At 37.2% G+C, this 25,985-nt stretch overlaps 1 long non-coding RNA gene across 4 annotated transcripts in view; it reads left to right on the top strand.

Moving 5' to 3' along the window:
• The window catches only part of LOC145988545 (uncharacterized), a 36,271-nt gene extending 18,604 nt beyond the window's left edge, over positions 1-17,667 (top strand). For 2 of the 4 annotated variants that reach the window (XR_014441763.1, XR_014441762.1), the window contains exons 4-7: positions 6,291-6,443; positions 12,946-13,113; positions 16,585-16,682; positions 17,524-17,667. This is a non-coding gene — a long non-coding RNA (uncharacterized LOC145988545). Of the gene's footprint in view, positions 1-6,290; positions 6,444-9,296; positions 9,444-12,945; positions 13,114-16,584; positions 16,683-17,523 lie in introns of those variants that run through there. The other 2 variants (XR_014441764.1, XR_014441765.1) reach the window with 2 other exon arrangements.
• The last annotated feature ends 8,318 nt before the right edge of the window (positions 17,668-25,985 follow it).

The raw sequence follows: 25,985 nt of genomic DNA, 5'->3' as shown, positions 1-25,985 counted from the left end.
TGTGTTGCATCGTCTCTTTAGAAATCAATGGTTGTGTACATGTATGAGTGTTGTGTAGTACTTGTGCTGTCTAGTGTGTTTGTCTTGTGTAGTAGATGTGCTGTCTAGTATGTTTGTGTTTGTCGTGTGTAGTAGTTGTGCTGTCTAGCATGTTTGTGTTTGTCTTGTGTAGTAGTTGTGCTGTCTAGTGTGTTTGTAGGAGTTGTGGTGTCTAGTGTGTCTTTTGGTTTGTCTCTTGTCCTTAGAAATAATAATTTCTTTGTTTTCTGTTTTCTGTGCGATCTGGTGCGTTATTTAGCTTTGTCTATAATGATATGTTTGTGTGTCAAATGTTACATTTTATGTTGTTCTCACATGCTGAATGTTCTATCATTTTGTTATGTTCGTTTCCATTACATATTTATTCTAATGAGTTCACGTTTCATTTCTTATTTTTTATATACTTTTTTATCAGTTATTTTTTATGTAAAGAAGAATGTTAAAGATAATATATTGACTGTTTCAGTGTGTCTTGTGTAGTAGTTGTGCTGTCTAGTGTGTATGTGTCTGTCTTGTGTAGTAGTTGTCGTGTCTGGTGTGTTTGTGTTTGTCTTGGGTAGTAGTTGTGCTGTCTAGTGTGTTTGTGTTTGTCTTGTGTAGTAGTTGTGTGTGTCTTGTGGTGTATGTATGTAGGAGTTGTGGTGTCCTGTGTGTGTGTCTTCTGTTTTGTCTCTTGGCCTTAAAAATAATATTTTTTTTATTTTCTGTGCATTTTGTGTTTGATCTGGTGTGTTATTTAGGCTATCTTTGTCTATAATAATGTGTTCGTATGTCAAATGTTACACTTTGTGTTGTTCTCACATGTTGAATGTTCTATCATTTTGTTATGTTCGTTTCCATTACGTATTTAATCTAATTAGTTCAAGTTTCATTTTTTTAAATATATATTTTTTATCAGTTATTTCATTATGTAATCAAGTCTGTTAATGTTAATATATTGACTGTTTCTGTGTCTTGTGTAGTAGTTGTGGTGCCTTTGTGTTTGTGTTGTGTACAAATTATTGTGTGTTTGTCTTGTGTAGTAGTTGTGGTGTGTTTGTGTTGTATTTTCTAGTAGTTGTGGTGTGCTTGTGTTTGTCTTCTGTAGTAGTTGTGGTGTGTTTGAGTTTGTCTTGTATAGTAGTTGTTGTGTGTTTGAATTTGTCTTGTGAAGTAGTTGTGCTGTCTTGTGTTGTAGTTGTGGTATGTTTGTTTTTGTCTTGTGTACTAGTTGTGGTGTCTAGTGCGTTTCTGTTTGTCTTGTGTTCCAGTTGCGGTGTCCATTGTGTTTATGTTTGTCTTGTGTGTTATTTATATTTGTCTATTATAATGTGTTTGTGTGTCAAATGTTACATTTTTTGTTGTTCTCACATGTTGAATATTCTATCATTTTGCTATGTTCGCTTCAATTACATATTTATTCTAATGAGTTCACATTTCATATTTGATATTTTTTATAATTTTTTTAAGTAATGAAGTATGTTAAATTTAATATATTAACTGTTTGTTGTGTCTCGTGTAGTACTTTTGCTGTCTGTCTTGTGCAGTAGTTGTAGTGTCTGTGTTTGTCTTGTGTAGTAGTTGTGCTGTCTAGTGTGTTTGTGTTTGTCTTGTATAGTAGTTGTGCTGTCTAGTGTAGTAGCTGTGGTGTCTAGTGTGTGTCTTTTGTTTTGTCTCTTGTCCTTAGAAATAATAATTTCTTTACTTTCTGTGCGTTTTGTGTACGATCTGGTGTGTTTTTTATCTTAGTCTATAATAATGTGTTTGTGTGTCAAATGTTACATTTTATGTTGTTCTCCATGATGAATGTTCTATCGTTTTGTTGTTATATTAGTTTTCATTACATATTTCTTCTAATGAGTTCAAGTTTCATTTTTGAAATTTTTTTATACAAATTTTTTTTACTAGTTATTTTTTATTAAAAGAAGTATCTTCAAGTTAATATTCACTGTTTCTGTGTGTCTTGTGTAGTAGTTGTGGTGTGTTTGTCTTTTGTAGTAGTTGTGAGGTGTAGTGTGTTTGTGTTTGTCTAGTGTAGTAGTGGTTATGTGTATGTATTTGTTTTGTGTAGTAGTTGTGGTGTGTTTGTCTTGTGTAGTAGTTGTGGTGTATTTGTGTTTGTCTTGTGTAGTAGTTGTGGTGTATTTGTGTTTGTCTTGTGTACTAGTTGTGTGTTTGTGTTTTTCTTGTGTAGTAGTTGTGTGTTTGTGTTTGTCTTGTTTAGTCGTTGTGCTATGTAGTGTGCTTGTCTTGTTTAGTTGTTGTGCTATCTAGTGTGCTTGTGTATGTCTTATTTAGTTGTGCTACGTAGTGTGTTTGTCTTGTTTAGTTGTTGTGCTATCTAGTGAGCTTGTGTTTGTCTTGGGTAGTAGTTGTGGTGTGTTTGACTTGTGTAGTAGTTGTACTGTCTAGTGTGTTTGTCTTGTGTAGTAGTTGTGCTGTCTAGTGTGTTTGTGTACTAGTTGCGGTCTGTTTTTGTGTGTCTTGTGTAGTAGTTGTGCTGTCTAATGTGTTTGTGTTTGTCTTGTGTAGTATTTGTGTGTTTGTGTCTTGTGAAGTAGTTGTGCTGTCTACAGTGAATGTGTTTGTCTTGTGTAGTCGTTGTGTTGTTTTTTGTTTTTGTCTGTCTTGTGTAATAGTTGTGCTGTCTAGTGTGTTTGTGTTTGTCTTGTGTAGTAGCTGTGTTGTCAAGTGTGTTTTTGTTTCTCGTGTAGTAGTTGTGGTTTTTCTGTGTGTGTGTGTGTCTTGTGTAGTAGCTGTGCTGTCTAGTTTGTCTTGTCTAGTTGTGTGTGTCTTGTGTAGTAGTTGTGGTGTGTTTGTAGGAGTTGTGGTGTCTAGTGTGTGTCTTTTGTTTTGTCTCTTGTCCTTAGAAATAATAATTTCTTTATTTTGTGTGCGATCTGGTGTTGTTGTTTTTTTTATCTTTCTCTATAATAGTGTGTTTGTGTGTGTGTCAAATGTTACATTGTATGTTGTTCTCACATGGTGAATGTTGTATCGTTTTATTTTTATGTTAGTTTCCATTACATATTTATTCTAATAAGATCACGTTTCATTTTTGATATTTTTTTATCAGTTATTTTCTTATTAAAAGAAGTATCTTAAAGTTAATATATTAACTGTTTCTGTGTGTCTTGTGTAGTATTTGTGTGTTTGTATGTGTCTTGTGAAGTACTTGTGCTCTCTAAAGTGATTGTGTTTGTCTTGTGTAGTAGTTGTGCTTTCTAGTGTATTTCTGTTTGTCTTATGAAGTAGTTGGGTTTTTGTGTAGTAGGTGTGGTGTCTAGAGTGTGTGTGTGTGCATGTGTGTTTTGTTTTGCCTCTTGTCTTTAGATATATAATCTTTCCTGTGCATTTTTTGTGCGATCTGTTGTGTTACTTACCTTAGCCTATTATAATGTGTTTGTTTTTCAAATGTTACATTTTATATTGTTCTCACATGTTGAATATTTTATCATTTTGTTATGTTCCTTTCAATTACATATTTATTCTAATGAGTTCACATTTCATTTTTGATATTTTTTTTATATATTTTTATCATTTTTTTATGTAATGAAATATGTTAATGTTAATATATTGACTTTATGGCGTCTTCTGTAGTAGTTGTGCTGTCTGGTGCGTATTTATCTGTCTTATGTAGTAGTTGTGGTGTGTTTGTCCTGTGTAGTAGTTGTGTGTTTGTGTTTGTCTTGTGTAGTAGTTGTGGTGTGTAGTGTGTGTGTGTGTGTCTGTCAGTCTTGTGTATTGGTTGTGGTGTGTTTGTGTTTGTTTTGTGTAGTTGTTGTGCTGTCTAGTGTGTTTATGTTTGCCTTGTGTAGTAGTTGTGCTGTGTAGTGTGTTTGTGTTTGTCTTGTGTAGTAGTATGCTGTCTAACGTGTTTGTGTTTGACTTGTGTAGTAGTTGTGGTGTGTCTGTGTTTGTCGTGTCTAGTAGTTGTGTTGTGTTTGTGTTTGTCTTGTTTAATTGTTGCACTGTCATCTGTAATAGATGTGCTGTGTTTGTGTTTGTGTTTGTCGTGTGTAGTAGTTGTACTGTGTTTGTCTTGTGTAGTAGTTATGGTGTCTCGTGTGTGTGTGTGTGTGTGTGTGTGTCTGTCTTGTGTTGTAGTTGTGATGTGTTTGTGTTTGACTTGTGTAGTAGTTGTGCTATCTAGTGTTTTCGTGTTTGTCTTGTGTAGTCATTTTGCTGTCTAGTGTGTTTGCCTTGGGTAGTACTTGTGGTGTCTAGTGTGTTTCTCTTGTGTAGTAGTTGTCCTGTCTAGTGTGTTTGTCTTGGATAGTATTTGTGGTGTGTTTGTGTTTGTCTTGTGTAGTAGTTGTCCTATCTAGTGTGTTTGTGTTTGTCTTGTGTAGTAGTTGTCCTATCTAGTGTGTTTGTGTTTGTCTTGTGTAGTAGTTGTCCTATCTAGTGTGTTTGTGTTTGTCTTATATAGTAGTTGTACTGTGTAATGTGTTTGTGTTTGTCTTGTGTAGTAGTTGTGCTGTCTAGTGTGTCTGTTTTTGTGTTGGGTAGTAGTTGAGGTGTACAGAGTGTGTGTGTGTGTGTGTGTGTGTGTGTGTTTGTGTTTGTCTTGTGTAGTAGTTGTGCTGTCTAATGTGTTTGTCTTGTGTAGTGGTTGTAGTGTTTTTGTGTTTGTCTTGTGTAGTAGTTGTGCTGTCTAGTGTGTTTGTGTTTGTCTTGGGTAGTAGTTGTGGTGTCTAGTGTTTTTGTGTTTGTCTTGTGTAGTAGTTATGCTGTGTTTGTGTCTGTATTCTGTAGTAGTTGTGCTGTCTAGTGGTTTTGTGTTTGTTTTATGTAGTAGTTGTGGTGTGTTGTGTAGTAGTTGTACCGTCTGTGTTTGTGTTTGTCTTGTGTAGTTGTTGTGGTGTCTAATGTGTTTGTATCTGTGTTGTGTAGTAGTTGTGCTGTCTAGTGTTTTTGTGTCTGTCTTTAGTAGTAGTTGTGCTGTCTAGTATTTTTGTGTTTGTCTTGTGTAGTAATTGTGCTGTCTAGTGTGTTTGTGTTTGTCTTGGGTAGTAGTTGTGGTGTCTAGTGTGTTTGTCTTGTGTAGTAGTTGTCCTGTGTAATTGTTTGTGCTTGTCTTGTGTAGTTTTTGTGCTGTCTAGTGTGTTTGTCTTTGTCTTGTGTAGTAGTTGTCCTGTCTTGTGTGTTTGTGTTTGTCTTGTATAGTTGTTGTGCTGTCTAATGTGTTTGTGTTTGTCTTGTGTAGTAGTTTTGGTGTCGAATGTGTTTGTCTTGTGTAGTAGTTGTGCTGTCTACTGTGTGTGTGTGTGTGTGTGTCTCTCTCTCTTCTATTGTAGTTGTAGTGTGTGTGTGTGTGTGTAAGTGTCTTCTATTGTAGTTGTAGTGTGTGTGTGTGTGTGTGTAAGTGTCTTCTATTGTAGTTGTAGTGTGTGTGTGTGTGTAAGTGTCTTGTGTAGTAGTTGTGCTGTCTAGTGTGTGTGTGTACATGTCTTGTGTAGTATTTGTGGTGTCTAGGGTGGGTATGTGTCTGTCTTGTGCAGTATTTGTGGTGTCTAGTGTGTGTGTGTGTCTGTCTTGTGCAGTAAGTTGTGGTGTCTAATGTGTTTGTGTTTGTCTTGTGTAGTAGTTGTGGTGTCTAATGTGTGTGTGTCTGTCTTGTGTAGTAGTTGTGGTGTTTTTGTGTTTGTCTTGGGTAGTAGTTGTGGTGTCTAGTGTGTTTGTGTTTGTTGTGTTTGTTTTGTGTACTAGTTGTCTTGTCTAGTGTGTTTGTGTTTGTCTTGTGTAGTGGTTGTCCTGTCTACTGTGTTTGTGTTTGTTTTGTGTAGTAGTTGTCCTGTCTAGTGTGTTTGTGTTTGTCTTGTGTAGTAGTTTTAGTGTGTATGTGTCTGTCTTGTGCAGTAGTTTTGTTGTCTAGTGTTTTTGGGTCTGTTTTGTTTTGTCTCCTGTCCTTAGAAATAATGATTTCTTTAATTTCTGTGCATTTTGTGTGTGATCTGGTGTGTTATTTATCTTTGTTTATAATAATGTGTTTGTGTGTCAAATGTTACATTTTATCTAGTTCTCATATGTTGAATGTTCTATCATTTTGTTATGTTTATTTCCATCACATATTTATTCTAATGAGTTCAGGTTACATTTTTTATATATTTTTGTTTATCAGTTATTTGTTATATAAGGAAGTATGTTAAAGTTAATATATTAACTCTTTCTTACCCTGAAGTTAAGATTTGAATATTATCTAGTGGTTTTTACAATCTTTTTATTTTTATATAATTTGATGGTTGAAAGTTTCTATTCTCGTTTTGCAGAATGCCAGGATACAAATAGTTGTTGAAAGCCCTTTATGGATATTTGCCTATCTTGGATATGGTGAAAGCAAGTTGAGAACGTTAACGTTTGCAGACGTTGTGACCAAACTGATAATATATTTGACTGTCAACAGCTGCATGCAGGAGTGAAATGTAAGTAATTATGCGAATGGTTGTATTTGTATTGTCCAGTGTATTTGATATTATTAGTTTCGAATTTTCGCACTGGGTGCAATATACATACATATATACAAATGTAATATACGTCCTTCGTGATAGTGTAGTGGAAAATGCTGCCAGGCAGTTTCCTTTCAATTTTTGCCTTGCACTATAGCCTCTGAATGAGCCGCAGTAGCTCAGTCATTAGAGCATCTAACTACCATGTTGGACACCCAGGTTCCATCCCCATTGGAGGGAACTGGAATTTTTTCCAAATTTTCAAGCAGCTCCAGCACCCACCCAGTGTCCTTTAAAGTGGGTACTTGGAGGAAACTGTGGGGGGTAAGGCAGGCAGGTGCGTGGTGCTGATCACATCACCCCCACCTTTGGCTGTGATCAAGAAAGTGCAGTGCCTTAATTGCAGATCCCCAATATGCCTTAATGGTGTGCTGTTCAGCACAGTGGAGCACTTTACTGTAGCCAGGGTTGTTAAAGGTTCAGGAATTTGAAAGAATATAAATTCCAGTCCAGGAGAGAAAATCAGTGATCGTAAATGGGTTCTGGACCGAAAATGGCCTTTTTATCTGTAGAGTATTTCAATTAGGTCCAGGAACGTTTTTTTCCAGATCAATTTAAATACGGTACAGGAACCTTTATTCCAGATGAATTTAAATATGGTCCAAGAACCTTTTTTCTGGATGAATTTAAATACGGTGGAAATAAGTGTTAGGTGGGAAAAAAATAGTTCATTGCAAAGTCAACAACTTGACAAAGTATGAAGAAAGCTTTTTGTTTTGAATGCTTGCACACCAGTGCATGTAAATATTGATAACAATAAACATTTCTGTTAGAAATAATAACTTTTAATTTTTTTGTTGAACACACAAAGACATTGATAAAAAGAGTCTCTGGTACAAACAATATATTATTATTATTCAATCAATATACATTGAGCTGAGTGCTAATTGGTCGTTATTCATTGCGTAGTGCCTTTCTAACACTAGTCTTCATGTGAATTTGTATTTGCCAGTGATTGGAATCAGACCTGCGATTCTACTACAAACCCAGTCCAAGGGTCACTATTTACATTTTGAGCCTTGGCAACACTGATTGAAGTTAGGCGCGATTTGACGTTTGCACGGAATCGTCTGGCATTATTGACCATAACGTACTTCAAATGTTTTGTCAATAGCTTCATTTGTGTTGTTTATGTTGCCTTGGAGATTGCGCGACAACAATAAAATGGAATTAACTCGTGAACATTTTCGTGCGATGATTTTCGTGCGATGATTTTTTACGATTTTCGACGTGGATTATCAAGACAAGGGTGCATCGATCAACTTACTTCCAAATTTGGCGATGAAGCCCCATTCTTTGCCACTGTGAAACGCTGGTATAACGAATTTAATCGTGGCCGCCATGCGCTCACCGACGAGATTCGCGAAGGTCGTCCAAAATCAGTTGTTGTTCAAGAAAACATTGATGCTGTGCAAAACCTAATACTGCAAGATCGTCATGTGACATACTGTGAGATTGAGGCAACCATAGGCATTAATTCCACCAGCATATATAAAATATTACATGATCATTTAGCTGTGAGAAAGGTACGTTCTCGTTGGATCCCACACAATTTGACAAAACTCAAAAAGACGCTCGCCTCAATTGGTGCAAACAAATGCTCAATAAATACAATCGTGGTGCTTCAAAAGACGTATATAAGATTGTAACAGGTGACGAATCATGGATATATGCATATGAGCCGGAACATAAACAGCAGTCGACTGTATGGGTGTTTCAAGATGAACCCAATCCAACAAAAGTTGTTCACGCTCGAAGCACATCGAAACAAATGGTCGCCTGTTTTTTCGGGAAAACTGGTCATGTGGCAACTGTGCCTTTAGAGGAACGTAGAACGGTCAACTCTGAATGGTACACAACAATTTGTTTGCCACAGGTCGAATACGGAAAACAAACAAACGCCGTCGGATCATTCTTCATCAAGACAATGCCAGCTGTCACACATCTCGTCTAACAACCGACTTTATGAACAGTCAAAAAATCGAATTGATGGGTCATCCACCGTACAGTCCTGATTTGGCACCCAATGACTTCTTCTTGTTCCCGAACGTCAAGAATAAATTGCGTGGACAACGATTTTCGTCAGCGGAAGATGCCGTTGATGCATTCAAAAACCATATTATGGAGGTGTCTCAAGAAGATTGGAAAAACTGCTTTGACAAATGGTTCGAACGAATGCAAAAGTGTATTGACGAAAAAAGAGAATACTTCGAAAAACAATAAAGCAGTTTTCAATGCCAAATTCCTGTTTTTTCATTGTTAGGCTCAAAATATAAATAGTGACCCTCGTAGATTAGTTGATGAAGGCTTGGCTGTATCTTTGGCCACTGGCAAGGCAAACGTTTTCAAATTTTCCTCCTTTCGAAAAACGTTTGTGATATTCTCAAATCTAGATGTTATCGAGAGTTGAATAGACTTACGCAGCCACGAGACTATTAAGAATATCTAAGCAGCGAAAACAAACCACATGAACATTCATGTGAATGCTCTTGAAGGAATTTTAAACTGATGTAATTTTTCAGATTTGAGAATATCATAGAGGTTTTTTGAAAGGAGGGGAAAATTTGAAAACACCTGCCCTGGCAGATGCCAAAGGTCCAGCCGATCCTTAACCCATGAAGTTTGCAGTAAAATCACAGGTCTGTGTAGATTCAATACCCACAATTTGCAAAAAGAAATTTGTTCACCTGATGTTGAGGCAAGAAGTGTTCTCTTGAAGCGTAGTGTTAGAATCATCAATATTCGGTGCATTAATAAACATACGTTCAGTTACAAATGCAGGCAGTTGACAATCTCACCACCCAGGGAGACACTGTTGTACCTTGGAGATCTTGATGCTCGTAACTACAAGAAGAAAATTTCACATTACTTCACCCATTAGAAGTCATGGACACTTCCGGTTGTTACAACCCATGATTGAACAATTAAATTGCAACAAGTAAGTGGCACAAAAAATGCATGAATGTGTAAGAAATGGTTATCAGAAGTTAGGTGAGCACCCATAAATAGTTAATGTGGCAACGTAGCTTCACAATCACTATGTCATTACTTTCAGTGATATTGTTGGAAGCTCTACATGGATCAAAATTATTGTCAGAATCTGAGTATTTGACCAAACAGGGAATTGTGTCTGTATACATACACTCATGCACTTTCGACCACCTCATATATGCTCTCAATGTGACTTTTTGACACACTTTGTGGTCTTGATGTTCTTTGTCTTTGAAAATGTCAGCATGTATTGGAATGGAAACAAATGTGCGCATTTACTTACTTTAAAAGTTTGGAACAACATTGTATGTACAGTGCCTTTCACTGTCGAGTCTTCCGTGAAGCGGTGGGAGGGTGTCTGCCGTCATTTAGATCCACAGCTTCACGCTGACTTTGACACTGGACGCGTCAGTGCTTCAGTATTCAGACAACTGGTGTCCAGTTTGCATGTGATTGTGTTAAGGTGTTAACAAGTGTTTGATTGTTTTGTTTACGTATTACTGTGCTTTTCTGCAGTCTAATAATGCCACGTACAATTTAGAACAAGGCATTTGTATGAACAAGTCTTACGTCATTACGAATTCTTGTACGAAAACCAGAAGGCGTTTAGCAGCAGAATTCCCAAATGTTCCTGTTCCACACAGAGACAATGTTTGAGAATTTATGAGCAAATTTAGGGAAACAGGGCCTATTTTTGATAAGAAACAAAGGGAAATGGTGTATGTTTACTGGAGAGAAACTAGATTGGAGCACGATTGGAACACACTTTTCAAAAATCCCTGAGTGCCTAAACAGACATTTGCATGACGTCTGCATGGCGAGCTACCAAGCTTTTAAACTTGAAGCCATACATTAGAAGAATTGAAAGAAAATATCAGTAGTGTAATTAAAGCAATTTCGGAAGAGGAACTGATACATGGTATTGAAAATTTCATTAAAAAATGCCATAAATGTGTGGAAACAAGAGGACATCATTTCCAACACCTCTTGTAACAAGGTACGTGCTCATTTTAATTTTATCTATCCGTGTAATTGTACGAGCTTATTTCATTGCATAGCTATCGGTTCCATTTACGTAGATGTAGCATCCAGTTTGCCGGCAAATGTGCTCTCGCTGCCCGTTGTAATAGCCACCTCTCCACAGAACATTCGACCATGATAGGCACTGTACATGCTCTAATAATGACCCATCTTAGGGGCACAGCCTGCCAATCAGCTTTTCTTTGGGTGACTTGTGGTGAGCACATTGAATCCCATCACTGCTATTTTCTGGCTTTCGAGGCTGCAGCCGCTACTGCTTCTTTTCAAGTAGCTCCTCCATTGTTCTCATGATGCTGGGTTAACACCAAAATTTTGAGAGTTTGTACTGGGAATCGAACCCGGGACCACTCGCACCAAAATCTAGAGTGCTAACCAGTAGATTTCGCAGGTGGCCTCTTCACCAGAAGTGCCCACAGGAGGGGATTATGGTGCAGGTTGCGCCATCGAGATTTTGGGGAGATATTTTTTACATTCAAATAATATGAAATTCAACATTTATATATTTTTCTAAAATATATGTAAAAATTTTACGCCTTAAATGCACCACAATTAATCTATTAGATGAAGAAAAGAAATTGTTTAAGGGTATTATCAAAAGGGGGGTGGGAGGATATCCAACTTTTACATATTAGGCCTTAATTGACATGTGGGTTGTGGGGGGGATTCTGAATTAAATGTTGGGGGGGGGCAGTATCCAACTCTAGATCTTTGATAATGGGGGATATTTTAGTTCGAGGGGGATTGAGGATTAAATTGATTATTGATTGAGTATCCAATTCTTGTGTATTTTTATTGTCTTAGACCATTGTGGGGGCGAAACCCCATTTTTTAAAAAAGTATTTTCAGGGGATTTCCCCCCTTTCCCCCTCCATATATACGCCGAATGTGCATAAATTATATATCGTCTAAATCTGTGATTCATTCTGCGTACAACGGTATATCTTTCATATCTCTAGGGCATTTAGTTTCTGAGCTATAGTCATTTCAAGGTACCGCTGCATTTTGAAGCTTGAATCAGTGGCGTGCCGACCATTCCTTTTGGGGGTACAACTCAAGTTACATTGGTCATATGATAATAATGCAAATATTTTTGTGTTCCTTACATGTCAGCGATCATTTCCATGTGCATGTCGACACTGTCATGTACTTTTTTTCTTGGGGGGAGGATGGGGAACAAATTTTTTTTCCGAAATTTTGGAATTTTGAGAGTTAGTCCCCTCCCCCCCGCCACATATACGCCGAATTTGCAAAAAATTCATATAGTCTGAATCTCTGGTTCATTCCGCGTACAACGGTATATCACTCATCTCTCTAGGGCAATTAGCCTCCGATCTACACTCATTTAATTGAAACTCTGCATTTTGCTCAAAATCTGCTCGGGCAATAGAGGCTTACATGTGAAAAAGGCCTTGGGCGGCAAAAGGTTAATTTACTACATTTAATCAATGTGCTAGCTTTAATTTTTTTTCGAAAATCGAACAATTAAAAAATATGGACAGTTTAACATGGTATTTCATTCAAATAGACATCAATTATTACGTATTCATCCAAACTATTTTGGGGGATTATGATGAACAGTTTTAGGGGCGGTCTTGAGTGATCGGCGCTCCTGTTTAGGGAGGATGGGCAGATCGAGTATAGTGTTCAGTAAGGCTAAGGAAAAAGTTACTTTCGGTAGACACGCTGTCGTAATTAAATACTTTGTATGCATTACTTTATGGTTTGAGGGCGTGAATGATATGATTTGGGGTTGATGGACACCCCTGCTCTTCACAGTAATAGGTACCCTTAAATTTATATCTTTAATATAAAATAACATTCTCCTAATTTCATCTAATCACCATTCATAATCGTCACGATGATCAGGCCAGAAAACAGTGAAATGCATTTTTTTATTCTTTGTGGCCCTATTTCCTATTTGATTCAGAGGTTTTTGCTGACTACAAATCTGCACTCCTACTCATTATTCTCGAAAACAAGAGTGTTACGTGCTTTGCACTAATGGAGTATTTATTATACACTCTGTAGACTGTTTCATCTTGCCACTGCGGTTGTAAACACGAAAGGGTGTAGTAAAGAGCCCAGTGGACCTTCAAGGCTTTGATGCCGACTCTTGTTTTCATCTTTTCGCAGAGCAGCACACCCTCAAATTTGTTGGGCCTCAGTTTGCAGACAAATAACCATTTTATGATGCCTGTCCTCGGTCAAACATTAGGCAGGAAATCAGGGAAAGTTGGAGTCACAAATGGGTCGTTGATCCTTGACGACGAATTTTCACTGGTAGCTTGACAAGAGGGAACATAGTTGTTCGTTACCAGAAATACAACTTTGTTATGATGCAATTTTTCTTTTCACAATAATTATGTTTTTCTTCCTTCTATTCAAGTGCAATCACGTTTGTACAAAATGTGAGCAAATAACTGATTTGGAAGCGCGAGGCCCCTCAAAGTGCGAGGAGGCCCTGTGCGGTGGCACGTGTCGCACACCCCTAATGGCAGCCCTGAGAGGGAACCACATACTGTGAATGATGAGGTATTTGGGGTATCTCAAAGAGGTAAGATATCAAGTACCCCCCTTTTTTTGCAGTAGGTGTATTGTGGATTTGGCATGGGGAAGGGGGGGGGGGCTCCTGGCACCAATGCATTAGTTTTTGCTTTCAGTGTTGTTTGGTGGCGGGATCATTAGCAACCATTTGACATCACAAATTATAAAATCTCAAATGAGGATTATTACCTTGTGAAGAAAGGCTAGTTTAGTAATCTGTTATGGTGCCTAATAGGACTGAGCCAATACTACCATGAACCAATACCGATGTTGATACTCTCACCGATACTGATGCTTGTAAAATTTGATTTAAAAAAATAACAAAGGCTAGTTACCGTGTCATACTAACTCATCATGTCACATTGCTTTTATGACATTAACTAACTCCCAAATTATTCTCATGTAGCATTATAACACTTCAAAATGTCTTTTGACATTTGGTAATTTTTTTTTATTTGAATTTCTCGCACCATGCAAAAAAAAAAGAGGTTTTTGAAATGTTGCAAGACTCTGTAACGTGTTGCAGTTACACCAGAAAAATCAGTGGATTGTCACTTCTTCAGTTTCTTGTAAACACTATGTATTCTTGTCGTTTGGGTTAATCTGGAGAGGGAGGATAAAATATATGCAAATACAGTTATAAAAATAAGGCCTGTTTATCCTATGCTGTCCATCATTCTCTGTCATTTGCAATAAAACCAAGTCACTGGGGTATTGGCGGATACCAACAGTTACATAAAAGACTTATACAGAAGGAAAAAGTACAGGAAGAAATGGTTGAATCCACAATAATCTCTCCCCGCTTGAATGTAGATAAAACAAAATTAATTCCACAGCAACCTTTACCCATCTTTCCCAAAAACTCAGCATTCATCTGGCCCGGAAACTGCCAAGCATGGTAGTAATGCTGGTTTTAAAAATGTCCATCTTTCTTAGCCCACGAGTTTTGCGAACAAGAATTGGAAACAAATGATTTCTTTTAGTGTCCATCTTTCTTAGCCCACGAGTTTTGCGAACAAGAATTGGAAACAAATGATTTCTTTTAGTTACACACAGTCTTCGTTGCATGCCTTTGAGAAGTTCGGTCCCAGCTTTCACTTTGCCCATGTCTTCGATCTTGCCAATCATCTGCCTCCCAGGAGGGTGGGGGTGTGTCCAGTATTTCTCGGAAACACTACATGCGTAATTTCTTCCAATCTACCTCAACTTTTGAAATGACAAATGTCGCTCTTGGCCTTGTTCCTAGCAACTCAAAGACAATGGTATCGGTGGGAAAATTTCAACTGATACTGATACAAGATCGTCCATGTAAAACATCCCAGGATGTTTTTGGAATGGGGCCCAACCTTTGATAAAAAGTATTATGGGTATATGCCAGGGCACGAAATTTCCGGTCGCCATTGGCGACCAAAAGTTTGGGGCTGGCGACTAAAATTTTGTTGTTTCAAATGTGTGTCAAACATGCCCGAACATCTCAATCCAATGTTCGTACATGGTTTTGGAAAGGAGCCGATTGAAACTGTTGGGATGCTACCACTTTGGATGCACATGCAACCCAACCCATTTACCCTGCTTTTCCTCTACTCTGTTGTTTCCAAATGACGATGCTGCAGAAAGTATGTGTGCATCGTGCACCACGCGGACTTGAGGTGGGGAGGGTTAGAGTGGAGCAGACCATGGCCCAACCGAGGCTCCTTGCTTGTTCACGGAAAAACCCTGTTTTCACAGTTGTGAAATACTCTCGCACTCGCCAGTGTCCAGTCTTTGTTGACAAAAGAATGTGATAAATGCACTCGTGAACGTTGGTTGACGTGGTAGTAACGTCCGTACTGTTTACATATGTTTTTTTTTTTGGTTCGGTGGTAGTTAGTTGCCTGTGAGTGAAGTGGTTCCAGAGAAATACATACATCAGCCTTCTGATTGATGGATGCATATGTTCGATACGTGGATGCAAATGATTGGTCACTTTAAGGAGGACATTTTAGGAGTAATAGAGCTTCCAAACTCTACTTCTGTTGGTTACTTCACAGCCATAACTGATTATTTAGATAAGGCAATAGGTTCATATAAATACAGAAACAAGTGTTACATTGTAGGCTTGGGTACTGCAGCAAATATGGTTGGGCACAAATCACGATTGGCTGTGCAAATGAAAACTATTTGTAATAAAATGATAAACATTCACTGCCTTGCACACCGTTTGCAGTTAGCTGTGTGTGTGGTGAAGTTGAATATCTTACAGCATTTGATTCCGTGATTAGGAATATTTTTCTGTTATCATGGCTCTGCTAAAAGACTTCACCTCTTGAGAGAAACGGCAGAAGTTACAGAAGAAGAAATTCTAAAACTGAGTGATATCCACACTATTAGGTGGTTAGCCAGCAAAAAGTGCTGTAAGAGCTCTCTTGCAATCATGGAAAGCTGTTGTGACCCATCTTGAACAGGTGGCCCATGGAAAAGACAATAATGGTGCTAAAGCTAAGGCTTTGCTGAAAAGTTTGAAGCAATTTAAATTTGTTAAGCTTCTGTTCCTTTTGGATTTCTACTGAACCCTTTAAGCGTGACACTACAAAATAAGAATCTTTTGATTGCATCTCTGAAAATAAGAATTGAACACTGGATGACCTAGAATCTAATGTTGGACCAAGCAAACAAGATTTCTTGGACCATGTATCCATCAGGGAAGATCAGGGATGTTCAGCTCACAAACATTCAAAATGGAGAGCAAGAGTTAGAGGAAACTTAATTAACAATGCGAAGGTGTACATCACAGAGAGATTGCAATCTATATCAACAGATGTGATTGCATCTCTGTATGTTTTCGACACCTTGGGTTGGCCTCCCAAAGAAAATATTCTTCAGTTTGGGATAGAAGAAATAAAGAAGCTCTACATGTACTTGAAGCCGAGCTTTTATAATGAGAAAATGGATGTTCTGTTAGTAGAGTGGACAGAATACAAACTTTTGTTTCCTTCTCTGACTTTGAATCAGATGCTGGAGAAGAATCACAGTGAGGAGCATTCAACAAGATTCCCCAATTTGCTCCAGATTTCGACACTTTGTGCTGTTCTACCAGTGAGCACAGCTTCATGTGACAGGTTTCAGCTGTCACAACAGACTCAAGACTACTTACAGGAACTCTCTGAAGACTGAGGCACTGGATGATTTGCTCATAGTTTCCGTAAATGGACCCCCCCCCCCCCTGTCAAAGAGTTTGACCCAGCAGTTGCGATTGATAAGTGGTACTTCAGTGCAGAACGACAGCGCTACACAAACATTAGCTTTTTAATAATTGCTTATATTTTTATTATTTATCAATATAAAATAGTGGCGACCAAAGATTTTAGTCCGGCGACTGACTTCAAACTTGAAATTTCATGCCCTGGTATATGCTATTGGAAGTTTGTATTGAAATGACAAATTACTGTCAGCGTGCACAGAAATTGTGACTACTGTACTCATAAATAATTATTGTTTCCAGAGTGAAGGCCTCTATGAACTTTCGACACACTGCTGCCACCCTCCTCATCAACCTAGAACCAGCAGAGATTTGCCTGTGGTAACAGTTCTTTGGGCAAGGTATGTAAACGTGTTATTTCTATTCTTTCATTGTTTTCTTGTTGTGCCTACTACACATGAGTGCATAATGAATTATCCAACACACAAAATATGTACCCTTCTGTACATACTCATTTAAGTTCATCTTCAGAGGCGTACATATGTGACAGTGTTTAGAAAGCAGCATACTAGCAAACTTTATCAGTACATGCAGGGAATTTACTGACATTCTGAGTCAAAGGAAACCTTGCACCAAAAATTAATGCACTCAACAGTCCAATTTCAGAATCAATATAATGTAATTTTGGGAGGGGGGGAGTTATAGAAAAATGGTTAGGGCACACATTTAGCTTGGAATATTTTTTCTTCTTCTTGATACCAGATGTGTAATTTGATGCTGTATAGGTAGCACAAATGAATTTTCACTAATAACGTTTTATTTAATTATGTAAAATTTCAACAACCACATGTGCCTTATTGCAGTTCTACCTTTTCACACCAGGCAAAACTTTATTTAAATTTAGACATCTAGATGGCATAAGGATCGAATTTCACATGCCAGCATTGCCAACTTACTATTGTTAATGGCCCAACCAATGTTCAGCAAACCCTGGACATTGAAAAACTGAGCATAACTCTGTAAAATAGACATGTGCCCAGTTATCTTCATTGAATTTGTTTGCTCGTTAAGAAGATTCCTCCAAAGAACATGGCCACTCACTGTAGCTTGAAATAGTGTTGCCATATGTATGTACTATTATTCTAAACCCTATCTAAAGATACCCATTTGGTGGTTATGCTGAGAGGGTAATTCACTAATAATCTTACGGTTCATTTTTCTGCATATTTGTTTTATTTACAGGTATATATGGATCCTCATGAACTTTCCGATCACCAAACTTTGCTAGTTTTTTAGCTGAGAAGAGTCTTGTTAGTTGAACTGTGTTTGTACGCTAAGAAGATGGATGCCAATGGTGCAGCTAATGAAAACAAGGAAGCTATGGTGAAGCCTGTAAGTACCTGCAAATGTTTAAATGTGTGAAATGTTTTAAATTGTGTTGTTTAGTGACTATTTGACCAGAACCATCATTATTATGTGACAGCAAGTATAACGTTGCTATTTCCCCGAAAGGACCTAAGTTTGTTTATTTATTTATTTTTTTATTATTTTTTCAACACTTTTGGTTAATTGCGACGATGAGGATGAAATATACCTATTCTCAGACCAGGATTCGAACCTGCAATCTACCACTGTTATTTTTATATTCAAAGGAACACTGCTTAGTTTATTGAAAGCCAAGGGCTATGCCAAAGCTTTTTTGTGTTAAATGATTTGTGTTATACACTTTGGAACTATATTTGCTGTTAACTGCCACATTATGTGTGTTCACTCTTTGTGAATCAAAAAAACCAACACTATGAGGGAAACTTAAACTAGTAAACTATATTTTTCATAAATAAAACCAATATTTTAATACAAGTTTATTTTCTCTAAACTACGTTACTACATAGAGAATACACACTCGGCATTATCTCAACGCTTTTGTCCAGAGACATTATTGTTATTACATTTATACACAAATAGTCCAAATCTAGCATTATTTTAACACTTTGTCAAAAACATTATTGTTATTACATTTATACACAAATAGTGCATATTCAAATAACAGTATTGTACATAAAGTTTATCTGTCTTTCACTCTGTCTATACAGCCCCAGCTTGAGACACCACGAGTTTTGTTCTTTCTCCACACCAAGTTCATAGTTCAAGTTCATAGAATATTTTTCCACTATGGTCTACTCCATGGCCAAAATAAAACACCGGTCTCTGATCTGGTAGTGGTTGCATTTACAGTGCAAACTATGAAAACACATTTTTAAAACGTTCACCAACACACGATTATTCTTCAACTTTTATCAAAGAATGAGAAAAAGTATTGCTCAGATAAGTCTGTACATAAATAATATAAAAATAAGATACAGTATATGCCACACAGAGATGATTCAGGATGTTGAATCACTGTTTTATTTATACACCATGAAATGCAATTTCTTTTTAAAAACTGTAGCACACGTTCACTAGGTTCTTCTCCAAAACTGTCCAGATAACTAGCTTCTCCGCACTTATTAATATGTAGAGCAATCCAGTGTAGGCCAGGTCCTGTGATTTGGTCGGTGTTTACAATTAGAGAAGCTGGCATTGTCACATATTTAGGTAATGTGTTGTCTGCGTATACTCCTGCGAAACTCTGTGATAACACAGAGTCCTGGTGCACAGTCTTGATAATGCTTATGCTGTCCATTCTCCAGATAGCTGTAATGAAGTTAGACTTGCGTGTGAAGACTCACTGGAAAGACTTTCCTGTTTGTAGTTTTCAGAACAGTATCCAGGAGTGTAGGTAGGCACTATGATCGGTAGAATGCACTGTAAAAAGGCGTAATGTTTTAAGAATTGAGCATATAGGTGTCCTTGCTGCAGCACACACGTAATTTTCCTCAATTGATGATAAGCATTGCAACGTGAGTTGGCTGGTGGAAAACTCATGAGAGAAGCTTGAGGGCATCCAAGTTCCTCCAGGTTGACAACTGTGCAGTGTAAAATGGAAGACAGGAATTGACATTTCTCTATGCCAAAGGAATAAATGGTAGATACTTGTATACTGGGTTAGGATTGAAGGAAGCTTACAGTATGAAATATCTCAGTTTTTCCACAAAACACCATGCTTATTGCGAGTTAACCATTCATTTTCAGCTTTTGTTTCTTGATTAAGTTCTTCCCAACTATAGGGTGGCATAAAAGTCTATGTCTGCATACAGTCTGAACCTGCATCGACCACTGCAAGTTCCTTGATGATAAATTTTCCATTGTTGTCTCAAAAATGTACAAATTCAATAATTGCCCTCATGTTTTGTCCTTGTTCTCCCTTCTGCGTGGACTCAACTGAAGCTTTACTTGGAGAAATCACTGTATGTATTACGATTTATATCAATCTGAATTAACGAATCAAATTCTCCATATACGACACACGTGACGGATGACGTCAGTGCTGATGCAAAATATAATTTTAAAGAAACCGAACTATCACGTATCAAATCCCAAGTTGAATCAATTTCCATTGTAGGAGAAAGAATAAAGGCGTATAAAGTGAATCCTTGATCAAAATCTTCCTTTGAGAGAGCGTTTCCACCATTTTGATAGAAAATTCCAGTTCCAGAGAACAAACAATGTGAAGAAAGATTGAATAGTATTTGAATCACTAAAGTTTGGAGATAAGGGTTGAAGGGGGATCAACTGAGAGCCTACATGGAGCTGTAATTTATTCAATTCAAAATTTTCAAAATTAAATGGGTTCTTTTCTGCTTTCCCGTTGAAGGCTTAGTTTGATACAAATCCGACTATAATTCTCTTAGGTACAGTACCCATAAATAAATTGTCTAAATTGTAAGAAGTGAGATTCTGAGGTATAGTAACTGATTTAACTGTCACTCTTGTTATGGGATATTTGGCTGTTGCTTTCTCCAGGGCCGCTGTGTGTCCCAAGCAGATTTCAGGATTTAGACTCACTCTATGAATTTAAAGGCTGACATCCTCCAACTGAACGGTGTAATTTGTATTTGCAGCAGACATCAAAGAAAATGCGTTGTTTGTTATGTGTAGTTTAATATGTAGGGAAACTTTGTTTAGAAGACGACGAGGCTGGGTTGTAAAATCTGAATGTAATTTCCCGTATAATACAAAACTCTTACTAGAAGCACTGAAAGATTTAAGTTTTACCATACCAGTATTTTCAGTTAAATTTTCCATTTTTCCGGGAGTGTCCTGGTACCATAGAGAAACAGTCAGGTGAGATTCTTTAGCTTCTTTCGAGTAATTCAATAATGTTTCAATATATACTCGATATTCATACGCTCTTGAAGAAATTAACTTATCATTCAACATAAGATCAACTTAAGAAATAAGTGCATATAAAAAATTATTGACAGGTGCAACCGTGTCATTATCTCCTAAAGGACATCCGTCAGGTTTTGTAAATTTACATTTTGTGTACAAGTAGATGTGAGCGGGGTCCACATATTCGAAACTATCTCCAGGTATTGAAAATTCGATAGGAGCATTATTAGATAAAATGGACACTGGGCGATATTCCACTAATGAAGAATGTTCAATACTAGTTTGTGTTAGCTGAACTGAGAAAAGATCAAGAGAACTGCTCACACATTCGCAAGATATACCGTTGTCAAATATGTCCTTGTGTGCACGCTTGCGTTTCTTAAACTGAGATAACGCAAGTGGCGCCACATATTTTATAGAGGTGACTTTTCTTTTCCTTTTCCCGTGTCTTGAGAGAAGTTGTGAAACTTTTTCTTCTGCCTTATCCCGTAGAGACGAAGCAGCCTCTCGTAGTCTTTGCTTGAATGCTACTTTTGGCAATTTATTGTCCATTATGTCCCCATTATTTGCACGCCACTAGTTAATGCTTGCTTACCGACAGTTTTTAATCCTTGTTTCAATAACGGAGAAGCAATTCTGAATAAATTTTTGAAAATTGAACCCAGTCCATGTCCGCGATGATATGGAGAAGATATGTAGTATGGAAGGCCACTGCCTGCCTGATTTACATAATAATCCCTATATAATTGCCGCCTGTCGTATTTCATATTCTCTTAAAATGAAGTTTCACCGACAAATCACCAAATACAAATGAAAGCTTACGACCTGCGTTGTCCCTTAAAAGTATTTTGATTGTGTCAAATGAGTATTGATACATGTAAATAATGTACAAGATTGAATATTATTGATTGCAAAACCTGTGAGGCGTTGAAGGGAATGTAAACATTCTAAGGAGCGGTGCTTTTGTATCACCAACATATTGATAAGATGCTACATCTGTGTACAGCATAATTAATGGGGGATAACCAATATCTAAATTCGTGTGTTTTGGGCTATGTGTTTGTTTAATAATATTTCTTTCTGGTTCGAAACCTAACTGAAGTGCTAAAATGGATGAAAATCTGAGTGAAAATAGTTCAGGATTGATTTTCCTTCAATAGTGTTTGATAAAGGTTTGTATTCAAATTGAAAAAGTCCCTCACATTTTATGTGTGATTGATGTGTTTTCTAGGCAAGTGCTCTCTGTACCAAACGCTTCTGCTTGTGAACCCTGGTTCCATTTTCCTGCACATAAAAAATGTCAAAGAAAACATTACGAAGCTACCACACCTTTTGAGCTTATACAAATGGATTTGGCAGGTATGCAAAATATTGCTAGGCACAATAACGGTGTAAGGTACATTTTATGTGTGATTGATGTGTTTTCTAGGCAAGTGCTCTCTGTACCAAACGCTTCTGCTTGTGAACCCTGGTTCCATTTTCCTTCATGGACACAAAATCTTTCTTTCCAGGCAAACATCGGCTTATGTCATCACTGTTATAAAATGCTGTCACCTCGAGTACAATATTTTCACTTAGGACTCGTCCAGGTCTAGGATTAGGGGTTGCTAGTATACCACGTTCTTTTACTAACTGTTTCGCCTTCCTTACTAAATAGCTTGAAGCTTTGAATTCGTTTTCAACCTGTCGAATGCTCCAGCTTTTTGGTAGAACTGTCAATATCTCAATCTTTTCACTGTTTGTAACACTACTATTGAATTTATCTTTCAATTGATTCACGATTTCGGATTCCATATTTCTTTCACAACTTTCATTTCTCTCCACATTGGATACGTACGTATTTGTCAGTACCTGAGTATCTCTCTTAAACTTTTCCTTTGGATATTGTTTTCCATGCAATTTCTTCCTTTTTACTGGCGACTCACCGAAAAATGTAAGACTAGCATTTAATGAATCTAAAGCAACACTTGAGGCTACATAAGTCTCATACGACTCTGATGACAGTGGACTAGAAGGATCCTGCAATTCTGTGCTTCCTGCATCCTTGGATGTACTTGAAGATGACAATGGCCCTTTCATCTGTGAGAGTTTCTTTCGACATTTGTCGCATATCTTTTGCTCCATACTTATACCATTGGCTATACGAACCATCCACACTTGCACATTACGTAGATATTTCTTGTATCTTTTGTGGCCATCTTCCCGGAAAGGATTATAACAAGCAGATTCTCAAAATCCATCTTCTGGGTTTGTTTTCTCACTAACAGCTTAACTGCTGTGTCCTGTGTAACTTAAAAATACTATTTCTGGAACCCTGACTATTTATTCACTGACAAGTATGTGATAAGTTAGGAATTCCTGCAATTGGCTTTTTGTAATTGGTGAAAATAAGAATATCTGCGATTGGCTTAGTGACATTGTTAGCTCGCTGCGATTGGTCCAAATAAGAGCGCCTGTGATTGGCTTGTTGGCATGGCAAGCTTACTGTAATTAGTCTAAATAGGAATGTGTACTATTTGAGTAGTCACAATTTATAAGTTATTGGAATTGACCATAAGAGCAATGGGATATTATTAAAGATCACATTGAGTGACCTTAATTACGACCATCATCGTTTAGTATATATTGGAATGATATTATTTTCGTCTCTTTCAATATAATTAACAACAAAATTACACCAATTCATTGCTCAGATTGACAAAAATTAACAAAATGTGGCTTTTATCAGCCACATAGCTACACATATTATTTTGTATCTTCTGATCCCATGGCAGTCCCAGAATGATTTTTTGATATGTTTTAGAGTATGGCATGAGGGACCAAATATATTTTTTTCACGATTTTTGGAGATGACGTGTTTTGAGATATTCAAGGTCAAAGGTCAAGGTCACGTGACAAAATTATATTTTTACCCAAATGTAGACTTGTTATATATCACTGGAAAGCTTGTTCAATTCCCTGTACAATAAACTTTATTTGAGCTTTCTAGGCGAAATAGTGGCGGAGTTACAGCACATTTAGTATAGCTAAGCGGGCTCAAAAAGGGCAGTTCATGCGAACTTTGACCTTGAATAATTTAACAATTACAAGATGCATGAGACTAAAAAATTTCATATTTACTAAGTTCCATGCATAGTTTCAACTCCCCAAATTTCATGAAAATCTGAGATGGTCAGGTCAAAGGCTGTGTTGATTTCGCATGGAATGACTCCTATGTCAATTGATCATGTGTGTACTGTTATTAAGTAAATAATATTTTATCAGGAGTTGTGAAGGTGAAGCTGAATTTCTATGGGCTGATTACATACCAAGACTTGCATTTTTGTTACTATGGCGATGGAATGTTGCCAAGCACATTAACGTAATAGAACTTTAACATGTAAATACGGAGAAACTAGTACTCACTTTTATTCGCGAAGCTGTTTTTTCTTTTTCGATTAATTTCAGTGGCCACTGCCACCATCCTCGTTGGAGCTTGGTGTGCGTCTTTTGTTTGTAGTTCTCTGGCTGCCGCTAGGTGCACTGTTGTTAACTGTACATCTCGGTCTGTGTCGTCTGCTATTTCCGAGCGATAACTGTTGTAGTAGGGAAATCTAAGTGTGGTGCGCTTGCTTTGTAGCAAGTCGCATTAGCCATTTCGCCACAGAAGCAGGCAGTTCAAATTATAGTTGCCCATCATGCCATACCCACTGGAAAAAAAGGAGTTGCCTTGCCAAATCCCAGTAGTCCCATCACACTAAAAGACGTAAACTAGAGAACTACACTACACTTCCATTCGGGATGTAAATAAAACAGTTAATCAGTTTGGATAGAATTTAATCACACATCACACAAGTGGCACATTTTTGGCACCCGAATTCTCAAGGGGTAGCGACGATTTCTTTTATTTTTTTGATGGTGGCTGCACTCTTTTTATGTCGTCGTGACATGCTATTATATGTCTTAGTAAGCCTCTTCGGCCCACGAGCCGACTGAGCACTCCATTTTGATCTTCTGAAAAGATAATATAAAACAAAATGTACTACATTTAACAATAATTAGTTTTGTTTATAAAACAAAAAAATGAACAAGTCAAAATCATGCTTCACTAAAAATATAGAATATGTATTCTGTGCCTCTGGGATGGGAATGTCGAAAAGATATTTATAGAGAAGATACATTTCCAGCAAAGAATAAAAACAACTGAAAAACAATTACTTCCAATACTGGACAGTAATCACAGAACTCCTATATTTATTTCATGTTTTAGCCAAAATTATAAAATGAAGGTGATGTAGGAAAGCAATATCACTTCACTATGGATCTTCGTTTAGTCACCCATTTGCTATGCTTGTGTCTGGACCATCTCAGAGGGAAAACAACTTTTGTTGACAAATTAATATATTATAGAAATTATCTTTTTACACAAGTAACGAAAACTATTATTTGGGCATATGGTGCAGTTCCACCGAAACTGAAAATGAGTCAAAATATACAGATTCAATTTGTGGAAGGAATACCAGATATAAACAATATGAAAATTGAAACTACAGGATTAATTGTTATTGACGATTTAATGAGCGAAAGTGGAAAAGATTCAGCTGTTGCAGATATTTTTACCAAGTATTCAAATCACAAGAACATGAGTGTTATATTTATTATACAAAATTTATTCCATAAATGTGCAAAGATGCGAGATATAAGCTTAAATGCTCACTATTTTATATACTTTAAAAATCCTCGCGACAAACAATGTGTTGGCACGGCAATTTAAACAGGAGAAAGTAAAAGTGTACTTTTAGCATACGAAGATACCACTCAAACACCGCACAGTTACTTATTTAATATAACGCAGATTTGCCCTGAACTTCTAAGGATGCGCGCCCATATTTTTCCTGGTGAAAAACTGCCAAACATGCAAACAAAACATTTCTTGTGTGATCACCATAATGACGTCACTACTACGAGAACACGCTCCCGCTCTGAAAGTGTTGTATAAAATAAATCCGCAAAAAAAGAAAAAGATTGTTGAGATGTGCAACCCCTGGACTTGTGCACATACTGGGACAATGAGCTCCTAATACTATATATACATGGAAATGTTCCATTGTCTTCAGTACAAAAGTCTCGACTAAAGAAATTCAAACTCAGTTTGCGAAAGTTGGCAGCAAAGACCACATCATTCAAAGAAAAGAAAAAATACTAGTACAAAAAGGAGCTGGATTTTTAGTTTCTTATTGGACCAATTATTTCTGCACTAGGTAGTACTTTATTCTCACTTTAATGAGCGTAAGAAAAATGATCCTCGTTCCCGAAGATATGGCTTCGGTGATGCATGCATCTGTGCAGAAGGCACAGAGACATGGATCACGGCTAGATTTGGATATAAGAACTATTTTACAACGTGAAGATATTGGAGATTATACAAAATGGAAACTTTATCAGCAGGCTCT

Source organism: Lepisma saccharinum, chromosome 1 (genome assembly GCF_977018435.1).
Source record: "Lepisma saccharinum chromosome 1, izLepSacc3.1, whole genome shotgun sequence".
NCBI classification, from domain to species: Eukaryota; Metazoa; Arthropoda; class Insecta; order Zygentoma; family Lepismatidae; genus Lepisma; species Lepisma saccharinum.
This window is presented reverse-complemented; position numbering and strand designations above follow the sequence as displayed.